Source organism: Aquarana catesbeiana, linkage group LG02 (assembly GCF_042186555.1).
Source record: "Aquarana catesbeiana isolate 2022-GZ linkage group LG02, ASM4218655v1, whole genome shotgun sequence".
In the NCBI taxonomy this organism is placed as follows: Eukaryota; Metazoa; Chordata; class Amphibia; order Anura; family Ranidae; genus Aquarana; species Aquarana catesbeiana.
The window spans coordinates 382,737,006-382,761,077 of record NC_133325.1 but is presented as its reverse complement, the minus strand read 5'-3'; positions in this window follow the sequence as shown (position 1 = coordinate 382,761,077).

Sequence of the window (24,072 nt, the reverse complement as noted above, 5' to 3'; positions counted from 1 at the left end):
TGCAATATATTGCATTTATGGTTTTGATTTTAATACCACTTTAACTGTTTTTAATGGAAAAAAACTCAAAGTAGATATTCACAGAAGTTCATGGTTAGTATTGCTACTATGGATGCCTATTATAGGGCACACTAGCCAAAACTGAAAATATTAGGGAACACTGTCCACTAGTTTATTGTTTCATTTTTTTATTCAGACACAGCAGTAATATAACAGTGCATCATTTATTTTCTATATATATATATATATATATATATGGATCTTTGCTTACCTATACTGTATATAATGCAAGAGACATATGCCTGCTGTGGGCATCTTTCTTTCTCTCACTGTAACAGTAGTAAGAAGTTCCCCAAACCTACACAACAGATTCAATGCTTAGGAGACTCATCACAAAGGATGTGATACACAGGGGATAGTGAAGTTTTGTTTAGGAGGGCCTGTGGGTGTGTTCTGTTCTCGCTACATGTTTCCCAGTGTGCAACCCGACATGCAGTTAAACCCTCCTATTCTGCAATAAGTCAGACTGAATATAATCTTGAAGCTTTATTAGCAAAACAGGGTGGGCGAAACTATTGGGACAAACAGATGAGAAACACATTTCCTGGACCTCCCCATGTCAGCCTACTATGGGTCAGCTCCGCCCCCTCTGACCCTCTCCAGGACCACCTCTTTTCTAGCCCATAAAGGGGGCTGGCTGCCCACACCAGTGTTCTTTTTTCGTCCTCGCTCCGGACGCCTTTTAAAGTTTTATTTTTATTTATTTACTTACTTTTTTTCTCTTCTCCGTCCATCCTGTCGGGTTCAGCCTCTCCCGATTCAGAAGACCCCCCCACCATATAGGCTGTAAATCTCCTGAGGAGGTGGGTTCCCATGGTGCTGGGATTGTATGGTACAGTATAAATGTCTGTGTATTACTGGCAAAGGTCACTGGCAGTATAAATGACTGTAAATACCTTCATTAGGCAGGTGCTGGCACTCTCTCCTTCCATGTTTTTGTGTGTTCATGGTTTGGCTCGCTGGGTCCTGTAGTTCACCTCCTCCACATGTACTCCTTTCAGGAAGCTCAGAGTTGTGCAGGTAAGGTCAGAGGTAGCTTCCTCTTTGGGTTGTCTAGCAAACACCAGAATGCTCACTGATTGCAGCAGCCTCTGTCCTCTAGGCTGATCTCAGTCTCCAGCTGGTCAATCTGCTTCTCTGTTCTGCTCTGGTAAGCTTCCTTCAAGGTACTTTCTGCTGTATTACTTGTCTGTCAGAGTATTTTTATTATCCTGTACCTTCTAGGACTGGGGTATTATGCCTGCCTGCCTAGCTGCCTTACGCACCAAAGCTTTGGATGGAGAAGTTTTATTTTAAGTGTATTTATTTTTTTTTTTAAAGAGAGCACATCCTCTGTGTTTTGCAGAGAGAAGGGCCCGCTGCGAGATAAACTCCCGCAAAGAGGTTCCAAATCAGCATTCTAGGCTCAAAAGAGTAAAGAAGGGTCTAGACATGACAAACCGCAGAGTCGCATGCAGCTGGATAGATGCCTGTTGTCACAGCATTCCAGATCTCCCTCGCTCTTACCTCACTTTAGTCACTCGGACTCAAGTCAAGAGAGGTCAAGACATCAGATGGCTAGATGGCTCAGGACAATGCTGCGAAAGCACGCCAGGTTAAATTCTACATTAAGCACGCAGTCAAGGAAGGGTTAAAGAGTGTTTCAAGGAATCCTTCTCATCCTGCTGTATCTTCACCATCTGCAGATTCAGATCAGGTGTTTTCAGTGCGTTTTAACTCTAAAGTCGATAGCGATTCGGATCCATCTGAGGTTGAGATGGTCTCAGAATCGCATACGTTTGATTTTTGCACTGGTTCACCCCTTGGTGGAGGCTGTTAAGAAAAGAATTTTCGCTTCCAAATAAACAGCAAAGATACTACCCATATTTTTAGAGATCATTACCCTCCTTCCCATTTCATTTCTGAAATTAAAGTAATTGACGATGAGTGTGTGTGGGGGGGTGGGGGGGCCTGAGAAGAAGCTCAATGTGCATAATGGTGTATCGAAGCTGTACCCCTTGGGACACTATGCCTAAGGTGGATGCTTCATTACGTATATTCGCCCACCACATTACGCATCCGCTGGAGTATTTGGTCTCTTTTAGGAATCCTATGGATCGCAAAGTAAACGCAGACCTAAAAGGTCGTATAGTTTGGACAGCAGCCTGCAGACCGGTGGTAGCACTCACTCCTGTGGCAGCAGCACTTGGGCTGGGTTCGCACCTGTGCGTTTTTTGGTGTTTTTTGTGGATTTGCACTACTGTCCATTTATCATGGTCTCCTGTGGAACATGTTCTGCGGAATGCACTGGGAGTGCATGGGTGTGAATCCAGCCTTAGAGTATGGGTAGCAGAGCTGGTGGATGGATGTTTGGATGAAAGTCTGGGAAGTGGCAGTTCTTCTCCTTGCAGACTGCTGTAGATTTGTGGCTGTCAACCAGGTCAAGATGACAGCAAAGATAATGGCTCTTTAAGACACAGCAGCCCTTTCGGTTTAACAAGAGATCCAAAGAAGGATTCAGAGAGGCCAGGGCTTAAAGACAGTTTTTCAGACAGTGGAGAGGAGCTGGTTCAACCTTCCAAGCCCAGGGCCAACAAAGCTCCTGGGGCTGTTTCCACTGCTGCATCCCCAGAGTCGCGCGATTTACACTGCGACTTTGCTGTGCGATTTGTGATGCAATATAATTCGACCTGTGAAAACCATGTTAGTACAAATCGCACAGATGTGGGAACAAAGTAGTGCAAAAAAACTTTTTTGAAGTCGATGCAACTTAAGTCGCACCAATTAGAATGGGGACCATTGAAATACATGGGTTTTCACTTGTCATGCGACTTCGCTTGTGTCAGGTCGCACAACAAATCGCAGTAGTGGGGACAGAGCCTAAGGCTTCAAATAAGTCCTTTTGAAGCTGTCTCTGCTTAACCCTCTCAAGTAGGAGCAAGACTAGTCCAATTCAGGGGGGGTTTGGGCAGACAAATGACATGATGCCTGGATTGTAACCGTCATTCGATCACGTTATCGTCTCGAGGTCAGAACAAGGCCCCCTCAGACCTTGTTCATAGAAACTGGACTTCCTATGGATTTGGAAAGGAGGCAATGTTTGCAAGGATATATAGGGGAGCTGTTGGCAGCAAGGGCCATCCTTCCGGTTCCAAGGCACGAATTGGGTCAAGGAGTATGTTCCCCCTCTGTTTTTGGTCCCAGAGGCTTCAGGGGGTTTCGGACCAGTTTTTGACCTCAGTCCTGAATTCTTACATGAAGGATCCACCATTCAAAATGGAGTCATTGGAAATGATTGTTTCGGTTGTGGAGTCAGGAAACTGGATGGTTTCCATTGATCTGGCGATGCGTATCTCCATATCTCTATAGACGCCTCTCACCATCGCTTTCTCAGGCCTTCCGTTGAAGGCTTTCATTTTCATTATTAATCTCTCCCATTCGGTTTCTGCACGACTCCGAGAATGTTTTTTTTAAAGCTACTGTCTGCTGTCGTTGCGACTCTCAGGGTCAAGGGAGTGCAAATATTTCATTATCTAGATGACTGCTTCTGGGTCTGTCAAATGAGCTCCTTCTAGTTCATGTGAATTCACCTGCAAAACATTAACTCGTTTTGGTTGATCAACTTTCGGAAGAGCCAGATGCATCTGACCCAAATGTTGGAGTATTTGGGAGTACAATTCAACACGGATCGGGGTCATGTTTCTCTTCCTCAGAGGAAGGTCCAGGGGATCCAGTCTCAGACAAAGCAGTGATGGCCAGGCCTTCTATGATGCTGAAGGAATCCATGCAGTATCTGGGGGTTTTATCAGCCACAGGTCCAATAGTGACGTAGGTCAGGTGGCGCAGAAGGAAGTTTCAATGCAACTTTCTTCTTCAGTGGCATCATCTGCCAATTCCGATAATCTGGTCCCTGGTTAGTAGCTCGCAATCTTTCCAGCGGAGTTCCGTTGAAGGCCTCAGAACCAATAGTGGTGTCGACCAATGCCAGTCTGGCAGGCTGCAGGGCACACTGCCTGGGACAGCAGGTTCAAGGCCAATGGTACCTTTGTGGAGCAAAAAGTTCAAATTTCCTGGGATTGGATGCTGTCAGACACGCTCTTAGTGTTCCAACCTATGTTGCGAGGTCGAGCTGTCAAGATTTTTTTGGACAACAAAACGACGGTGGCTTATGTGTCTCAGGTGGCATGTCAATCTTCCTCTGCACAGAGAAGAATCTCGGCTCTCTTACAGCATCTTAACTCCCAGGGCCTGGCAATGTTTTAGCAGATAGCTTGAGTCGAGGCTTTGGGGATCACAACAAATGGGGCCTCAACCCCAAGTACCTACGCAAGATCTCAGGATCTGGGGGACGCCTTCGATAGATCTTATGGCATTGGAGAATTGTCAACTGCTTTGCCTCTTCACCCGGACCTAGCATCCACAGGCATTGGGTCAGGGTGCTCTGTCCAGGTCTTGGAACTTCCCCTTGGTGTATGTGCTCCCGCCGCTTCCATTGGCTCTCAAAATCCTGCTGAAGATTCAGCGAGAAAGGGTCACAGCAATAGTAGTCCTACCTTACTGGCTCAGGGAGCGATGGTTCCCTCTGGCTTGGAGGATAAAGTTGGGCTCACCAATCCCTCTGCCTCCTTGTCAAACTCTCCTTCTGCAGAGTGGGGCCTGACACCCGAACTGCAGGAGGATAAAGTTGATGACATTACAGGATCGGCAGAACGAATGTAACCTATCACTGAATCTGGAATACTATGGAAAGGGGTTGGGACCTTGGATCTCCTTCAGTATCTAACATTTTGGAGTTTCTGCAGAGTAGTCTCCAAGGGATAGCTTATAATTCCCTGAAGGGTCAAATCCCTGCCTTGTTGGCTATGTCGTGTACAAGATATGCTCTACATCCGTTGGTGATCTGATTTTTTTTTTTTTAGGCGCAGCCATAGAAATCAGACCTCCATTGAAATCGTTTTTTCCAAAAGAGGACTTAACACTAGTCTTGGGAACATTGCTGGTTCCTCCGTTTGATCAAGCTTTCTCTTGTTCATTATTTCTTTTAACAGTTTTGTTTTTTACTAGCCGTGGCCTCGGCCAGAAGAGACTCCGGGTTGTGCGCCTTCTCATCTAAAGAACCATATTGTTTGGTGCTCCCAGACAAGGTAGTCCTTAGGCCGATACCGAGCTTTCTACCTAGGTGGCCACATAATTTCGTATGAACTAGGAGGTCTTTCTCCCAGCCTTTCCGGCGGATACAGTTGACGAGTGGAGTAGTTAGACCTGGTCTCTGCGGTTTCAACCTACCTGAAATGGGCTAAAAGCTTTGGCAAACAAGATCAGCTGTAGGTTTTCCCAATGGGGCCTAAAAAGGGTATGCCAGCAACATCCAGAGTTGGGTCTTCCTGGTTTGTCAAGACCATGCATATTGCATACAAAACGCTGGGCCTTCCTTCTCCTTCAGAGATCAAAGCACACTCGACGAGGGGTATGGCAGCATCCTGGGCATACGCGAAGGTCGCCCCTGAGGTAGTTTGCGGAGCAGCAAGCTGGAGCGTGCCCAACACCTTTTTTATTAGGCATTACAAGCTTAATATGGCTTGTCCGCCTGAGGAAACATTTGGCTCTACAGTATTATGGCAGCTGTTGCCCATTAAAAATTTTGAGTAGCATTGCATTGAGGGTTTGGCTTATTTTTTGTCTTCCCTCCCTTCTTAATATTTCTTGGTACATCCCATAGTAGGCTGACATGGGAAGGTCCAGGAATAAGGAAAATTGTTGTCCATACTTACCGTAATTTTCCTTTCCTGGATCCTCCCCATGTCAGCCGGAGGATTCCCACCCAGTTTTTCGGCGCGGTTTTTTTGAACACTGGTGTGGGCAGCCAGCCGCCCTTTATGGGCTAGAAGAGAGGTAGTCCTGGAGGGGTCAGAGGGGGCGGAGCTGACCCATAGTAGGCTGACATGGGGAGGATCCAGGAAAGGAAAATTACGGGAAGTATGGACAACAATTTTCCTTAATACAGTGCCTTGAAAAGGTATCCATACCCCCTGACATTTTCCACATTTTCTCATGTTACAACCAAAATTGTAAATTTTTATTTTTTTGGGGATTTTATGTGGTAGACCAACACAAAGTGGCACATAATTGTGAAGTGGAAGGAAAATGATAAATGGCTTTCAAAATGTTTTACAAATAAATATCTGAAAAGTGTGGTGTGCAGTGCGTTTTTATTCAGGCCCCTTGAGTCAATACTTTGTAGAACCACATATAGCTGCAATTACAGCTGCAAGTCTTTTTAGGGATGTCTCTACTAACTTTGCACATCCAGAAAGTGAAATTTTTGTCCATTCTTTGCAAAATAGCTCAAGCTCTGTCAGATTGGATGGGGAGTGTCTGTGAACAGCAATTTGCAAGTCACAGATTCTCAATTGGATTTAGGTCTGGACTTTGCCTGTGCCATTCTAACACATGAATATACTTTGATCTAAACCATTCCATTGTAGCTCTGGCTGTATGTTTAGTGTCGTTGTCCTGCTAGAAGGTGAACCTCCGTCCCAGTCTCAATTTTTTTTGCCTGCTCTAACAGGTTTTTTTCTAAAACCTGCCCTGTATTTGGCTCCATCCAACTTTCCATCAACTTTCCATTTTCATCAAAAGCATCCCAACATGATGCTGCCACCACCATGTTTCACGGTGGGAATGGTGTGTTCAGGGTGATGTGCAGTGTTAGTTTGCCACACACAGCGTTTTGCTTTTAGCCAAAAAAAGTTCAATTTTGGTCTCATTTGACCAGAGCACCCTCTTCCACATGTTTGCTGTGCCCCCCCCCCCCCCCAACATGGCTTCTCACAAACTGCAAACGGGAGGACTTCTTATGTATTTCTTTCAACAATGGCTTTCTTCTTGCCACTCTTCCATAAAGGCCAGATTTGTGAAGTGCAAGGCTAATAGTTCTCCGGTGGACAGATTCTCCCATCTGAGCTGTGGATCTCTGCAGCTTCTTAAGAGTTACCATGGGCCTCTTGGCTGCTTCTCTGATTAATGCTCTCCTTGCCCGGCCTGTCAGTTTAGGTGGACAGCCATGCCTTGGTAGGTTTGCAGTTGTGCCATACGCTTTCAATTTTCAGATACTGGATTAAAAAGTGCTCTGTGAGATGTTCAAAGCTTGGGATATTTTTTGTATAACCTAATCCTGCTTTAAACTTCTCCACAACTTTATCCCTGGCCTGTCTGGTATGTTCCTTGGCCTTCATGATGCTGTTTGTTCACTAAGGTTCTCTAACAAACCTCTGAGGGCTTCACAGAGCAGTTGTATTTATAATGAGATTAGATTACACACAGGTGGACTCTTTTTACTAATTAGGTGACTTCTGAAGGCAATTAGTTCCACTAGATTTTAGTTGGGGGTATCGGAGTAAAGGGGGCTGAATACAAATGCACGCAACACTTTTCAGATATTTATTTGTAGAAAAATTGGAAAACCATTTATCATTTTCCCTCCACAATTATGTGCTACTTTGTGTTGGTCTATCACATAAAATCTCAATAAAATACATTTACGTTTTTGGTTGTAACGTGACAAAATGTGGAAAATTTCAAGGGGTATGAATACTTTTTCAAGGCACTGTATGAAATATACAAAACACAATGCAATAACTAGGCTGTAGATGGCAAGAAGTTCATGCTCACTAGTGATGCTGCCTGTAAGGGATGTAAGTTTACTCCACAACATGTGCTGCAGGTATGATGGCTGTTTTTCTCTCCCTCAGTTCTTAAGATGCAGTCTGAGCTCCCAGGATGCACCTGTTTCCCTTTCTTAGAATGAGGGATGATGGGAGCTTTTATTAAAGCTGAATAGTTTCTAGTTTCTCTAAAACAGTAAATTCTGGGCTCCATCTAGTGGCCAAATGTAATATTGCAGACATAATGAGTTTCCGACTGGAAGCAGAATGCTCCCTGCCTGGTATCAACGGATACCACTGAGTCCTCAGAAAAAAACAACAAGACCAGATCAGAGACTGGCCTGAGGAACAACTTTGCTTCCTTGTTGCTGTGAACTAACTTCAACCTTTCTGACTCCCCCATCCTCACTTCGAAGAGTTTTGGCTACAAGACAATTTTGATAAAGAAATTAGTCAGATTTTGTAGAGCACTGTCAGTAGGAATTGATTTCTTGTTTATGATACAGTCAAACTCCATGGCATAAGTTTCATATTGCACAATGCGAATGATGAAATCTTGAAACTGCTGGAGTTCTACTGCTGAACTAATCACTTGAAAGTGGTGCCAGCCTTTACAGCCAAAGTAATTTGCATGGGTGAAATGTTTAAAGGAATGAGCTATATATGGACTAGGCAAGTATTAGCTCGAACAAGTGACTTCCAGGTTGAGAATCTTGTAAATCCAAGGGATTTAAGGTGACTGTAGTCACTGCCTGAAGTGTGGAGATTTCAGGGTGGATTTCAACATCTGAATCTGGATCTACTAGCTCAATTGTGCCACCATCAAGATCAATCTGTACAAGAATGCACGTCCTGTAAACCATTTTGTTTTACTTAAGGTGGCATGCAGTGGCAGCTTTTGGATGGTTAGCCCTAGTTTAGAGCAGTATTTATTAAACTTTGAATCTGTAAGCAAACTGGGTTGCAAGTGTGTTTTGCGATGGGTCATCACTTAAGACTGTGTCTTATTATCTACCTGGATTTTAGGTTTTGGCTGGGTGGTAGTTAGCCCAGTTTTGTTTTGTATAGTTGTGCATTTGGCTTCTCCCTAAGCTCAGTGGGGTTGTGATCTCTCACTGTTGCCAGTAGGTGTCCCTGGTGTCTTGGGCTATAGTGTGAGGTTTCCCTGCCAGGATGCGTTATGAATATTCATCTTCCCCTCAACCATCCCCCACTGGGGAATAATGGAGGAGGATATAAATATTAGGGGAGGCCATGTGCTAGATCTCTTGCCTCAGGCTGAGGCCTGAGGAGTTGCTGTTGGACTGTTTATGCTGCTAGGGCTATAAGCCTGTGAGGGATCTAGCATGTGCTGAGTATCATGCCCTACACATTAGCTGGGAAAGCTGCCAGCTCTGAAGACCATGCTGCAGATTCAATTGCTGTTCATCAGGGTCCAGTCTGTGACAGAGCCTAGGAGCCCTACCTATGACTATAGATATGTCTCTTAAGGCACGTACACACGATGCGAATTTCAGAAGGGAATTGTCGTAACATAATTAGAATCTTTTTTTTGGGTTTGGTCATCAATCGCACACAATTTTGATCTCCACACTGTTGCAAATTGAATGTGGAGAAATATAAAAGACTATCATTCTGACCCCAGCATTTTTCATTTTTGTTCAAATCATTTTTGGTTACTACAGTGTATTAATATGGAAACCACTTTGTTGAGGCTGAAATATTTTTCCAATAACGTATAGTTATCATCATTGCATTTTTTGATCCAAATATATTGAACAATGCTATACCTGTATCAAGATGGGCTCCTCCAGATCTTCATCTTGTGTATCAGGTACTGTGCCTTCAGCAGAAGTGGAAGGCAGGGTTGACAGTAATGGCCTGGGTTCAGTCTGGTCTGTCAGAAACCGCAGGCTGTCATAGTACCAGAGCCTCGGTACATAGATGTCCTCTTCTGCTGCTCCTGACCTCTGCGATTCCTGGATCTTGTTAAGCTCCCTTTTTAAAGGTGGTACAGAGGTTAGCAATCTTTTGGCGGACATAGCTGGGATCTGCCTTGGGGTAAACTGTTTTGCACAATTGGGCCAGTTTCTCCAATGCTGCCAACCTTACGTTTTTATTAGAGTAGCCTTTGCTGTTAACCTTCCATAGACAGGGCAGCTGCCGGTACATATCAATAAAATGGGGCAGAAAGTCCAGTGATGTGAACTTGTCATTCATGATATGATGCCTGCAAGACAGAAAACAAGACAAACCATAATGTCTGGCTTAACCCATAAGCTGGTCCCAATATAGGCCTCAATCTAAGCAGTATAGCCCATTAATCCTCCATGTCGGCCCCAATCTAACCAGTATAGGCCACTAACCAACTATGCCCAAATTTCCAATTGTACCTAATTTTCTGCCTCCTTTCGTGCGTTGCCGATCGATCGTCCTTCGAGTGTGCGTTCTGGTTTAATATACATTGCGCATACATCCAATTCCGCTCTCACATGCATCATGACACTGGGGCGTGAACACCTCTCCTATCCTGCATGCGGCACACACGGCGGAACTTTTGTGCGGGACATGGCAGATTCACCGAGTTGCAGCCAGCCCCACAGTGGTGGAGCTCATAGGAGGGGAAAAGCCACACCAATGAGCAAGGGTGAAATGGTGGAGATGGTGCGCATCCTGGAGAAGCATGATTACGATTGCAAGCTGCAGAATTATCAGAGGCCCAACAGCTGAAAAGACTGCATTTTGGATAAGGTCATTGTTGTTTTGAAAGAATTTTCGGTGGACCGATCAAAGGACCAAATCCAGAAACAATGGTCCGATCTTAAACACCGGGAACAAGACCAGCTGGAGCACATACATCATATCCTTAAAAAAAAGTAAGCAATAGTTATATTTAAACAATATGTATATGTGTAAATTGGCTGTCTGTATATGTTCTTGCTCAAAGTAGCTATAGAGAGTTCTATATAAGCTTAGAAAAGGACTTGGGATTCCAAAGATGAAGGTAAATAGAAAGCATAGATAAAGATTCTAATTTAGTCATGTTTTTGGACATTTATTTCTATTTTGTACTTATTGTCTTTTTTATCTTTCAACAGGGAGGCTCCCCTCGCTCAGCCCCAACAGGGGAGGCAACAAGGCCATTCCCCCCCCCCCCCCAAAAGAAGGTAAGTAAGTTTTTTTTTTTTAATAATTTTTATTCATGGTTATACATAGTACATCACATTACTCAGTATACAAAATTCCAAACAGTAATAAAACATCCTCATGTCCAATGTGGTATATAGATCCATATTATACAAAATACATTTTAGCTTATCTCCTCTTTCTTCCCTCTTTTCCCCTTTCTATCTTTTTTTTTTTTTTTTTTTTCCCTCCCCCCCCCCCATTGCATCATTATAACCACCTTGTACCAAGCTCTCTCTTTATGAAAAAATAGAAAAAGAGAGAAACAAACAAACAAAAAAAAAAATTGTGCGTACATACTACTACCCCAATCTTAAAATCAACATTTTCCTTATTTTATCTTCTTCTTACTCTGTTCACTCTGTAGGGTGGGTCATATTCACCAACTAGGGATTCCAGATTTTTTTTAAATTCCCTTAAGTTTCCTGCCCTTACAAACACTGTCCTTTCTTTCCCTATTGTTTCTGACACAGCTCTACACCAATCAGCTACAGAAGGGGGTTTCTCAGCTTGCCATCTCTTAGTTATTCCCTTTCTTCCCTGGTAGAGGCATCTCCGCACTGCTTTTATTTTATCCCTCTCTTTACCCAGATTCCCCCCCACCCCAAGAATACATAATTTTGGATCTAATTTAAGACTCAAATTAAAAGTCTTATTTATGGCCTCAATCACTTCCGTCCAGTAGCGGGATAATTTAGGACATTTCCATACCATATGTAGCAAATCTCCAGTAAATTGGCACCTAGGACACTTGGCATCTACTCTTCTCCCCCACTTAAACAGTTTTTGGGGGGTGTAATATGCCCTATGGAGTAACATTAGGTGCGAAAATTCCTGAGCGGGCGAGACCGAGACCTGGTGGCCCCCCTTCAATACCTCCCTCCACTGGGCGTCCGACATTGGCCCCAAGTCTCTTTCCCATTTCCCTCTACACCTAAGTTTATCTGGCCCTTCCTTACTATTTTTAAAGATATGTTGGTAGAGTTCAGCTATTAATCCTCTTGGTCCCTCAAAGCTCTCTATCATTTGCGGGATGGATGATTGACTCCAGCTCGGGCCTTGTTCCCCAAACTGGGTCTGCAGTGCATGCCTAATTTGGATGTAGCTAAAATATGACTGCTTCGGGACATCAAATTCCTCTTTTAGGGAGGCAAAGGATTTCAACATATTGCCATTATATAATTGTTCTAATTTAGTTATCCCCTTTACCTCTCATGTTTAAATTTTTCCTATCATTGTCAATTCTTGGAGACATTTATTGTCCCAAAGAGGCATACCTCCCGCCACCCCCTCCATACCCTTCAAACCTTTAATACTATTCCAGAGTTTTAACATTAATTTAACTGTGGGAGTCCTATATACAAACGAGTTTGCCTCCAACACCTCCCAAACCCGTCTGTGAGGTGCACCTGTTATCATTATATCTAGGTTATTATTACCCATAGGGCCACTACCTGTTCTCAGATGTTGCAACTGGGCCGCCAGGAAGTAGCAACGTGGATGCGGGACCGCCATGCCCCCCTCACCCATTGCAAACTGTAGGGTCTGTAGACTTATCCTAGGATGCCCCCCCTCCACACAAGCCCTCTAAACAGCATATCTATTTTTTTGAACCATTTACCATATATCCAAACTGGTGAGTTGTGTAAGATATACAATAGTTGGGGCAACCACAGCATTTTGACTAAACTGCACCTTCCAGCTACCGACAGTGGGAGTCCTTTCCATATATCAACCTTTTTTTTTAATTTCTCCAACAATGGAGCCATGTTATTATTTAAGAATTTGTCCAAATCCCTTGCTACCTGGATTCCTAGATATTTGGTTTTCTCCACTATTTTTAATGGGGTTTCTTCCAAAAAAGTACCTTGTTTAATAGGGTCTATTGGTAGTAGGACAGACTTCTCCCAATTTATGGTGAGGCCGGAGACCTCCCCAAAATCTGAAAAGACACTCATCACCTGTCTTAGTGACCCTTCTGTATTCCCCAGGAAAATAAGGACATTGTCCGCGTATAACACGATCTTCTCCTCCCTAGTCCTTCTCTGAAACCCCTCCACCAACCTATTTTGCCTTACCGCAGCGGCCACTGGTTCCATAGCCAAGGCAAAGATCAGGGGTGATAAAGGACACCCCTGTATTGTGCCTCTCTCCAAATGAAACTTACTAGAGAGCACATTGTTAGTTTTGACCCTTGCTATGGGATTATTGTATAGGATCTTCACCCATCTCCTAAAAGAGGGGCCAAAACCATATACCTTCAAAACCTGCCAAATATATCCCCATTCAAGACTATCAAAAGCCTTCCCCACATCCAACATCATGACGGCTCTAGTACCCATGTTTTCTATTGGAATCTGCAGATTCAAAAAGAGCCTCCTTATATTCTCACTTGTTGACCTTTGTGGAATAAATCCTGTTTGATCCGAATGGACTAGACTATGGATTATTTTTTGAAGCCTAGTGGCCAGAATTTTTGCCAGGATTTTTGCATCTGAGCATAGTAAAGAGATAGGTCTATACGATCCAGGTTCTAAGGGATTTTTCCCTTCTTTAGGTATCATTATAATTGTGGCCTCCGTCATTGATTCGGGTAACCTCCCTTTCTGGTGTGCCCACTCAAACACCCTGAGAAGTTCTGGTAATATCTCCCCATAGTTTTTATAAATCTCTGCCGGGAGACCATCAGGACCCGGAGATTTCTGATTGGCCAGTTCCTTTACGGCTAATTTAACCTCTTCTAATGTAATTGGCGCCTCCAGTACCTCGATATCCAGCTCTGTAAGGGAGGGCAACTCCATTTTCCTAAAGAATCTTTCCATTACTTCTCCTATCTCTCTTCATAATATTTTTTGAACGTTTCATTAATTTTATCTGGTTGGGATGTGATCTCACCTTCCCTGGTACTAATGGCGGGAATTATTGGGGGGCGTCTACTTTCGCAATATGGGCTAATATCTTCCCTACTCTCTCCCCTTCTCCAAATATTATTTTGTTTTTGAAATATCCTTTTACTTTCAGATTTCCTAAACATTACCTCTTTATATATTGACTGCTTATTTTCCCACCTTTTTATAGCTTTCCGGGGATAGATTTTCCCCAAGCTCCCTTTCTGCTACTCGGACCTCCTCCCTAGCATTCTCTTCCTCAATCATTGATGCTCTTTTTGTTCTTGAAATCTGCTGGATCAATAATCCCCTCAGATATGCTTTCAGGGCATCTCACATCATCCCTCTTGCTACGGAGTCCTCATTTAGGTCTATAAATTCCCTCAACTTAGTTTATGATCCCCTTCGGGTCCTCAAGAATCTCGAGCCATACTGGGTTCAGTTTCCAAGTAACCCGCTGTTTTTTTTATCCTGATATCCATCATAGCTGTCACCGGTGAATGATCCGAGATTCCTCTAGGATGGTAGGTTATACCTCTAACTAATAAAGCGGCCATATCATTACCTAAAATAAAATCTATTCTTGAAAGTGAGGAGTGGGTATTAGAGTGGCACGAAAACTGTTGTACCCCAGGGTTTCTCACTCTCCACATGTCCATTAACCCAGCCTCTTCAAGAAACTGGCCCATTCGAATCCCACATAGACTCTGTCCCCCTTTTCCTGAGGGGAATCTATCTATTTCTTTATTTATTACAACATTAAAATCCCCTACTGCAATGACGGGGATCCTCGGTTTGTCAACCACAAACTCCAACAAACCATTCAAGACTTCTAGTTTAAAGGGTGGAGGATTATAGATGTTTGCTACGATACATTCCTGATTCCCTATAGTACAGTGCAAGAAAACATATAGGCCCCCTTCATCTATTTTGCTTTGTCTGCAGGAAAACACCACCTCCCTCCTAATTAGCACCACCACACCCCTCGAGTAAGAGGTGTGCACCGCATGGTACTGGCTCTGATATTTTTTATTCCTTATAAGTGTTTTTGTCTCCCTGGTCAGGTGTGTTTCCTGCAGACAGGCAATATCTACTTTAAGTGCGTCTAACAGATCAAATACCTGCGTTCTCTTTGAGGGGGTACCCAACCCCCTAACGTTCCATGAACCAATCTTTATTCCCATTAGCTATTTGAGGGTAAGGTTATCCCCACAAAAAAAACAAAAAACAACCAATAGCCATGTATAGGAATATTCTCCATATTCAGTGAATTGTGCCCATATTTTACCCCGCCCAAGAAAAAAGAAACAAAACAAAAAAAAAACAAAAAAAACCCCACAAATAAGAAGAAAACACCATAATTTCATAACACATCTACCTCAGTGTTTAAACATAGTATCAATTATCTCATTACAAATATTGTGCCTAACTTTATCCGTGTCCTTCGTGTCTTTATATAGTAGAAAGTGTCATACCTTATCCTTAACCACTTCAGCCCCGGAAGGATTTACCCCCTTCCTGACCAGAGCACTTTTTACAATTTGGCACTGCGTCGCTTTAACTGCTAATTGTGCGGTCATGCAATGCAGTACCCAAATTAAATTTGCGTCCTTTTCTTCCCACAAATAGAGCTTTCTTTTGATGGTATTTGGTCACCTCTGCCGTTTTTTATTTTTTGCGCTATACACGGAAAAAGACCGAAAATTTTGAAAAAAAATGATATTTTCTACTTTTTGTTCTAAAAAAAATCCAATAAACTCAATTTTAGTCAAACATTTAGGCCAAAATGTATTCGGCCACATGTCTTTGGTAAAAAAAAATGTCAATAAGTGTATATTTATTGGTTTGCGCAAAAGTTATAGCGCCTACAAACTAGGGTACATTTTCTGGAATTTACACAGCCTTTAATTTATGACTGCCTATGTCGTTTCTTGAGGTGCTAAAATGGCAGGGCAGTACAAAACCCCCACAAGTGACCCCATTTTGGAAAGTAGACACCCCAAGGAAATTGCTGAGAGGATGTTGAGCCCATTGAATATTAATTTTTTTTTGTCCCAAGTGATTGAATAATGACAAAAAAAAAAAAAGAAAATTACAAAAAGTTGTCACTAAATGATATATTGCTCACACAGGCCATGGGCCTATGTGGAATTGCACCCCAAAATACATTTAGCTGCTTCTCCTGAGTATGGGGATACCACATGTGTGGGACTTTTTGGGAGCCTAGCCGCGTACAGGGCCCCGAAAACCAATCACTGCCTTCAGGATTTCTAAGGGCGTAAATTTTTGATTTCACTCCTCACTACCTATCACAGTTTTGAAGGCCATAAAATGCCCAGATGGCATAAAACCCCCCCCAAATGACCCCATTTTGGAAAGTAGACACCCCAAGCTATTTGCTGAGAGGCATGGTGAGTATTTTGCAGCTCTCATTTGTTTTGCTTTGAGGCATGTTGAGTCCATGGAATATTTTATATTTTGACACAAGTTGCGGGAAAGTGACAATTTTTTTTTTTTTTTTGCACAAAGTTGTCACTAAATGATATATTGCTCACACAGGCCATGGGCATATGTGGAATTGCACCACAAAATACATTTAGCCGCTTCTCCTGAGTATGGGGATACCACATGTGTGGGACTTTTTAGGAGCCTAGCCGCGTACGGGGCCCCCAAAACCAATCACTGCCTTCAGGATTTCTAAGGGTGTAAATTTTTGATTCCACTCTTCACTGCCTATCACTGTTTCGGAGGCCATGGAATGCCCAGGTGGCACAAACCCCCCCCCCCCAAATGACCCCATTTTGGAAAGTAGACACCCCAAGCTATTTGCTGAGAGGCAGGGTGAGTATTTTGCAGCTCTCATTTGTTTTTGAAAATGAAGAAAGACAAGAAAAACTTTTTTTTTTTCTTTTTTCAATTTTCAAAACTTTGTGACAAAAAGTGAGGTCTGCAAAATACTCACTATACCTCTCAGCAAATAGCTTGGGGTGTCTACTTTCCAAAATGGGATCATTTGGGGGGTTTTTTTGCCACCTGGGCATTCCATGACCTCCTAAACTGTGATAGGCAGTGAAGAGTGAAATCAAAAATTTACCCCCTTAGAAAACCTGAAGGCGGTGCTTGGTTTTCGGGGTCCCGTACGCGGCTAGGCTCCCAAAAAGTCTCACACATGTGGTATCCCCAGACTCAGGAGAAGCAACAGAATGTATTTTGGGGTGTAATTTCACATATTCCCATGGCATGTTTGAGCAATATATCATTTAGTGACAACTTTGTGCAAAAAAAAAAAAAAAAAAGAAATTGTCTCTTTCCCGCAACTTGTGTCACAATATAAAATATTCCATGGACTCGACATGCCTCTCAGCAAATAGCTTGGGGTGGCTACTTTCCAAAATGGGGTCATTTGGGGGGGGGGTTTGAACTGTCCTGGCATTTTATGCACAACATTTAGAAGCTTATGTCACACATCACCCACTCTTCTAACCACTTGAAGACAAAGCCCTTTCTGACACTTTTTGATTACATGAAAAAATTATTTTTTTTTGCAAGAAAATTACTTTGAACCCCCAAACATTATATATTTTTTTAAAGCAAATGCCCTACAGATTTAAATGGTGGGTGTTTCATTTTTTTTTTTTCACACAGTATTTGCGCAGCGATTTTTCAAATGCATTTTTTGGGGAAAAAACACACTTTTTTAAATTTTAATGCACTAAAACACACTATATTGCCCAAATGTTTGATGAAATAAAAAAGATGATCTTAGGCCGAGTACATGGATACCAAACATGACATGCTTTAAAATTGCGCACAAACGTGCAGTAGCAACAAACTAAATACATTTTTAAAAGCCTTTAAAAGCCTTTTACAGTTTACCACTTTAGATTTACAGAGGAGGTCTACTGCTAAAATTACTGCCCTCGATCTGACCTTCGCGGTGATACCTCACATGCATGGTGCAATTGCTGTTTACATTTGATGCCAGACCGACGCTTGCGTTCGCCTTAGCGCGAGAGCAGGAGGGACAGGGGTGCTTTTTTTGCTTTTTTATCTTATTTTTAAACTGTTCCTTTCATTTTTTTTTTTAAATCATTTTTATTGTTATCTCAGGGAATGTAAATATCCCCTATGATAGCAATAGGTAGTGACAGGTACTCTTTTTTGAAAAAATTGGGGTCTATTAGACCCTAGATTTCTCCTCTGCCCTCAAAGCATCTGACCACACCAAGATCGGTGTGATAAAATGCTTTCCCAATTTCCCAATGGCGCTGTTTACATCCGGCGAAATCTAAGTCATAAAATGCTCGTAGCTTCCGGTTTCTTAGGCCATAGAGATGTTTGAAGCCACTCTGGTCTCTGATCAGCTCTATGGTCAGCTGGCTGAATCACCGTCTGCATTCTCAGGTTCCCTGTTGAGACAGGAGAGCCAGAGAAAAACACGGAAGACGGTGGGGGGGCTTGTAAAAGCAGTCTAGAGGCTAATTAGCCGCTAGGATTGCTTTTACATGAAAGCCGACCGCTGGCTGAAAAGAATGATACCAAGATGATACCTAAACCTGCAAGCATCATTCTGGTATAACCACTCAAAGTCGTGAATGGTGTACCTGAAGACCAAAAAATGGTTAACAATAAAGCACAGTAAACGGTAAAGTATAAAAAATTGCATACCTGAAAAGCAAACATGATAAAACATAATAACAATAAAACATTGCAGAATAGAATACAGTAAAAAAGAGCAGAACAATAGAGAGAGAATAGAGAGAGAGAGAACAATAAAACGACAACTATTTTTTTTATTTTATATTTTTGTTTGTTTGTTTTTTTTTTTTTTTGTAACTGTAACCGGTTCCAGGTTGGGGTCTCTCAAAATGCGATGGCATCTTGGGAGACCCTGTGAAAGTGTGCCTAGTCTGTGGAATGCTGTACCCTACGCTAATACTCAACTAGTGAATGGTAGCGTTCAAAACATTCACCAATGCAAAGACCAGGATTGTCAGGACAGGAGGGAAAATAATAGCGGGTGTCACGCCTATATCCACGCTTGCTGCAGACACAACAACTTTTTGGGGGGGGTTCATTGGGTAGGGGTACTCGGGAGGACATAAAGAAAATGCCTCTCATGCAGCTGACTGCATTTGGTTGGGGATGTGAATGGGGGAAGTACGGGCGCTGCAGAAGTGGTGGGTTCCCAATTAGGATTGGCGAATGCAGCAGGAAGGGCACTATGGGCACGACGGGCCTGTGTTTGTCTTCTTGGTGGCAGCGGGACACTACTTGTGCTTGCCACCTCACCAGCTTGAACTGCACTTATGGGACTCGCCACGTCACCAAGTGTTACTGCAGTGCTGGTTTGACTACGACCGGGGTGTACTAGGCCGCTGGTGCTTGCCAGTTCACCAAAACGCTACCAGAAAAACTGTTAGCGATCACAGGGATCAGGCCTGACTCTGCGAATGCTGCAGTTATGCGTTTAGTGTTTTGTAAGTGTCAGTGATCGATCGATACTGCACTTGGGTGGGCTGGGCCGGGCCAGGCGGAGGGGCAAAACGCAGGTGCTAGCAGGTATCTGGGCTGATCCCGCTAACACTGCGTTTTTGGGAACCCTAAACTGCTGGGGACGCCATTATACATCTGATCGGATCAGATATTGATCCGTTCAGATACTATACCACTAAGGGAGGCGTATGCTGCGTGCGTGGGTGTTAGCGGTACTGGCGCTAACCTGACGCTGCCTGGGGCTGGTGCTTGCCAGTTCACCAAAACGCTACCAAAAAAACTGTTAGCGATCGCAGGGATCAGGCCTGACTCTGCGAACGCTGCAGTTATGCGTTTAGTGTTTTGTAAGTGACAGTGATCGATCGATACTGCACTTGGGTGGGCAGGGCTGGGCCGGGCGGAGGGGCAAAACGCAGGTGCTAGCAGGTATCTGGGCTGATCCCGCTAACACTGCGTTTTTGGGAACCCTAAACTGCTGGGGACGCTAGTATAGATCTGATCAGATATTGATCCGTTCAGATACTATACCACTAAGGGAGGCGTATGCTGCGTGCGTGGGTGTTAGCAGTACTGGCGCTAATCTGACGCTGCCTGGGGCGACGCATATCACCGCCGGGCGATCAGGGGGCTAAACCTTTATTCGGTAATAAACGGCGGGTGCCCTGACACTATAAAAAATAAACGAACTAACCAGCGTCAACCCTAACAGTTATACGGAGATCAGTGGTGAAAGGGTTAAGTAGGGGGCAATCAAGGGGTTAAAACCTTTATTAGATAGTATATGGGGGTCCCTGTCGCTATAAAACGCTGACGACGAACCTAAATATTTACGTCCCTAACTAGCGTCACCAGTGACACTAATACAGCGATCAGAAAAATGATTGCTTAGCGACACTGGTGACGGGGGGTGATCAAGGGGTTAAAACTTTATTAGGGGGGTATCCTAGACCTACAGGGGGCTAACCCTAACTGTCCTAACACTTCTAACTGTCACAAACTGACACCATGCAGTAATCAGAAAGAAAAAAAAAAAACACTGCTTGGTGTCAGTTTGACAGGGGGGGGAGGGGTGATTGGGGGGGATCGGGGGTGTAAAGTATGCCTGGCATGTTCTACTGTGTGTGTGTGTGTATGTGTTGTGCACTCACATGTCTTCTCTCCTCGGCGCCGGAACGGAAACTGCCGAGCTGAGGAGAGATGACATCACATCCTCTGCCTCTGTGTACAATACAGAGGCAGAGGATGTTTCTCATTGGCTGGGAGCGATCGCGAGGGGGGGGCCATGATCGGATGGCCTCCCCCTCATCTCTGATCGCTGCCAGACAAAAGCCGACCGCCGCTGGCACCGGGGGGGGGGTCCGATCGGACCCCCCGCCCGCGGGAAGGCAATCACGTACCAGGTACGTGATTTTGCCTGCCCGTGCCGCTCTGTTCACGTATATATGCATGAGGCGGTCGGCAAGTGGCTAATGAGTTACTTAGTACCCTATATTGCATTTTAAATTTCCTGTGCACTTTACTCCCTCCCCCCATCCCTCCCGTATTTTCTGTTATTTACCCATCCTTCCTCCCTCCCATCCTTCCCATACCACTGTAGGTTACCCCTCCGGGTTTTTTTAATGGCCGACCCATATCCACCTACCCTTCCATACCACACCCCACCCCCCCATCTATCCCTCCCCCACCCCATCTCCCTCCCTCCCCCCTTATACTCAAAAAAAACCTTGTTATAAACACACTCCAACTCACACTAGTTTCCATTTACCGTGTCCCCAAACCATCCCTACTCCATTTAGATAAACATTAATAAAATTTAATCAACTCAAATTATGCCCAACTAATATATGTTAATTTTCGGCGGTATACCCCCTCTATTTCTTAGGTAATTGATCCTTCTTCTCCTCCAACCATGCTAACGTACTAGCAGGGGATTCAAAAAGCTGACTACCCCCTAGAGCATTTATTCGTAACTTAGCCGGGTAAAGGAGAGCATATGAGACATTAAATTTCTGGAGGCTACGTTTAACCCCCAGAAATTCAGCTCTGCATTTCTGAAGGTCCGGAGAGAAATCGGGGAATATTGATATCCTAACATCTTTATATAGGATCTTCCTCATTTCACGAGCTTTACGTAAAAGTTTAACTTTGTCCTTATAGTTTAAAAATTTTACTAGAAACGGTCTTGGGGGGTTTCCTGATGGGGGGGGCCTAAACGGAACTCTATGCGCCCTTTCTATTGAAAACTGCTGAGTAAATGTCTCTCCCCCAAATACCCCCATCATCCAGTTCTCCAGGAATACGATTGGGTCCGGGCCTTCACTCCCCTCAGGGACTCCCACCACTCTCACATTGTCCCTGCGAAGTCTATTTTCCATTTCATCGAATTTCCCTACAAGCTTATCAATTTTTTCCCTCCAGATCTTTGCTTCTTGTTTCAGAGGGAGCAGATCATCCTCTATTAGACTTATTCTCTTTTCCGCTTCTGTCACCCTTTCAGTTGTCATCTTAAGGTCCTGACGTACTAGGGTCAGCTCCTCTTTAATGTCCCTCATTTGCTCTCCCAGTGCCCCCAAAGAGTTGTTGCATGCACTTATTGCCAAAAAGATATCTTTTAAGGAAGGCTCTCCTTCCACCGTGGGGATTGGGACTGCCAAGGCCTCTGTTTCCTTGCTAACGGCTCCTGAACTTCTCGTGGAAGGGTTCTTTGTACTAGAGGTACCTGTAGGCTGACCTGCCTGTCCCTGGCTCTTCCTGTCTGTTGCTGACTTGGTCTGAGCTTGCTGCCCTCCCTTGTTTGGGGTGTGTTCTGCTGCAAGGACCAATTTCTCTAATTTGGTGGAGGCTGCCACCACCGCTGCTGTTGCCCCCGCCACAGTGAGATGAGGGCCTTTTTCCTTCTCCTTGTCCTTAGCTGACCGCAAGGATTGAGTTCCCATATTTTCCTGATTGGGGTGCTCATCTCCCTTTCTTCTCCCTGTCATATTGATTATACAGAGTGGGTATATTCTTTAAACCACTTATACACTTGCACAATCAATGTTAAGATCTTTTTAATTGCTCATTTCCACCAGCCCGGCCGTTGTTAGATATCAAGCATACTCAAAGTTGCACATCAACAGTCCTGGTCTGACTTCTCACCCCCTCAGCAACAGAGATATGGTTCACAGTCCTAATAAATCATACAGTTCCTCTTGTATCCCATATCGGGCCTCCCCCCCAGAGTTCTCAGTCCCCCTCCTATATTGCAGTCCACTTGGGGTTTTGACAAAAATCAAGCCTAGGGGGAAACTTCAGGAGATTTCTTCAGGGTTCCCCGTCAATGCTCATCAAATGCTCAGAGTATAGCCATACAAAGACCTCCGATCTATTTCTCAGCCCCTGCCAACACTCCACAGCACAGCTCAGGACAGGATACAGGATACCTTCGGTGTGTACCTGTTACTTGCTTGCGCGGCTGTCTCACCAAGGCTCCGTCCTTCTCGTTCCCGCTGGCGGCTAGTCCAGGCTCTCATTCACCGTCTCATCTCTCACAACACATGTGCTGTCACCACCAGCTCCGAGTCACACACCGTCCCGAGCGGTGTCGTGCACGCCGCTCCAGCAACCTCACCAGACAGCAGACAAGGGTTCGGAATCTCACAGCGTACACCCGGGATCGGGACATATATGCTAGAAACAGATGGAACTTGGGGAGAATTAATGCATGTTGTATTGTACCTTTTTAGAGGAAACGAGTGTGGTGAGATCCCCCAACATCTGTCTTTGGAGCCATGGGATCTGTCTCCTGGATCCAGCACAGACATTGGAATTGTTGACACCAAATCCCCTGACGTGAGTCACAGTGAGGGCCAAAGCAAACCAGAACAGGAAGAAAGTGTTCAGGAGCCTGTTGCGTAATTAAGTATTCTTCAAATATTGCTTTGAATGTATTGACATGTTGAGTGTTTAGATGTCCAAACCAAAAACCAACTCCACACATTAGCAAAGTTTGTAGTGCCTTAACATTAGAATGGAAAAGGAAGAGGTGGAAGGAGCTGTCAGTGTTGCTAGGTACCCGAGTTTGGGAGACCCAGGCACCAGGGCCAAGATTATAGAGTAGTTGCAGTGTGTACATTCATAGTAGTGTAGGTGTCTGAAGGGCAAGCAAGTTGCAACCAACAATAGACTGGGTAGGTAAGTATTTCATTAAGTTTACAATTAACTTGACCATAACTCACTATGTAGGGCCTCAGTCACTTGACCATTATTCCCTTAATACTTTTTACTCTTCTTACTAGGTCATGATCTTCCACGTTGTACTATTGGCAGAATGAGTGCTGAAATGTTGCAGTGTTGCAAGGAACTGGAGCAAATCAAGGAGGCTGCTAGTGCTTTACAGCGCAGAGTCAGAGATTTTGCACGCAAAATTTGAAGATGCACTCAAATTGGGGCTTACCATTATGATTTCCCCCATGATCCCATTCCTAAAATGTGTGTAGTTACAAACAGCAATTTTTTTGAATCCCCCAAATCACACAGTGTGTAAACATGTGCAATCTCCCATCATGGGGTATCAACGGATGCATTTTGGGGGTGCAACCCCTTCATCAGAGCTACTTTAGTAATGAAACGCGTCCATTGATACCCCGTGATGGGAGATAGCATGTTTACACACTGTGATTTGGGGGATTTGAAAAAAATTGCTGTTTGTAACTACACACCTTTTAAGAATGGGATCATGGGGAAAACATAATTGGTAAGCGTGTACGTGGCTTCAAATTTTGTCTTTTAGGGGGTTGAGATCACCCCATCTGAGGAAG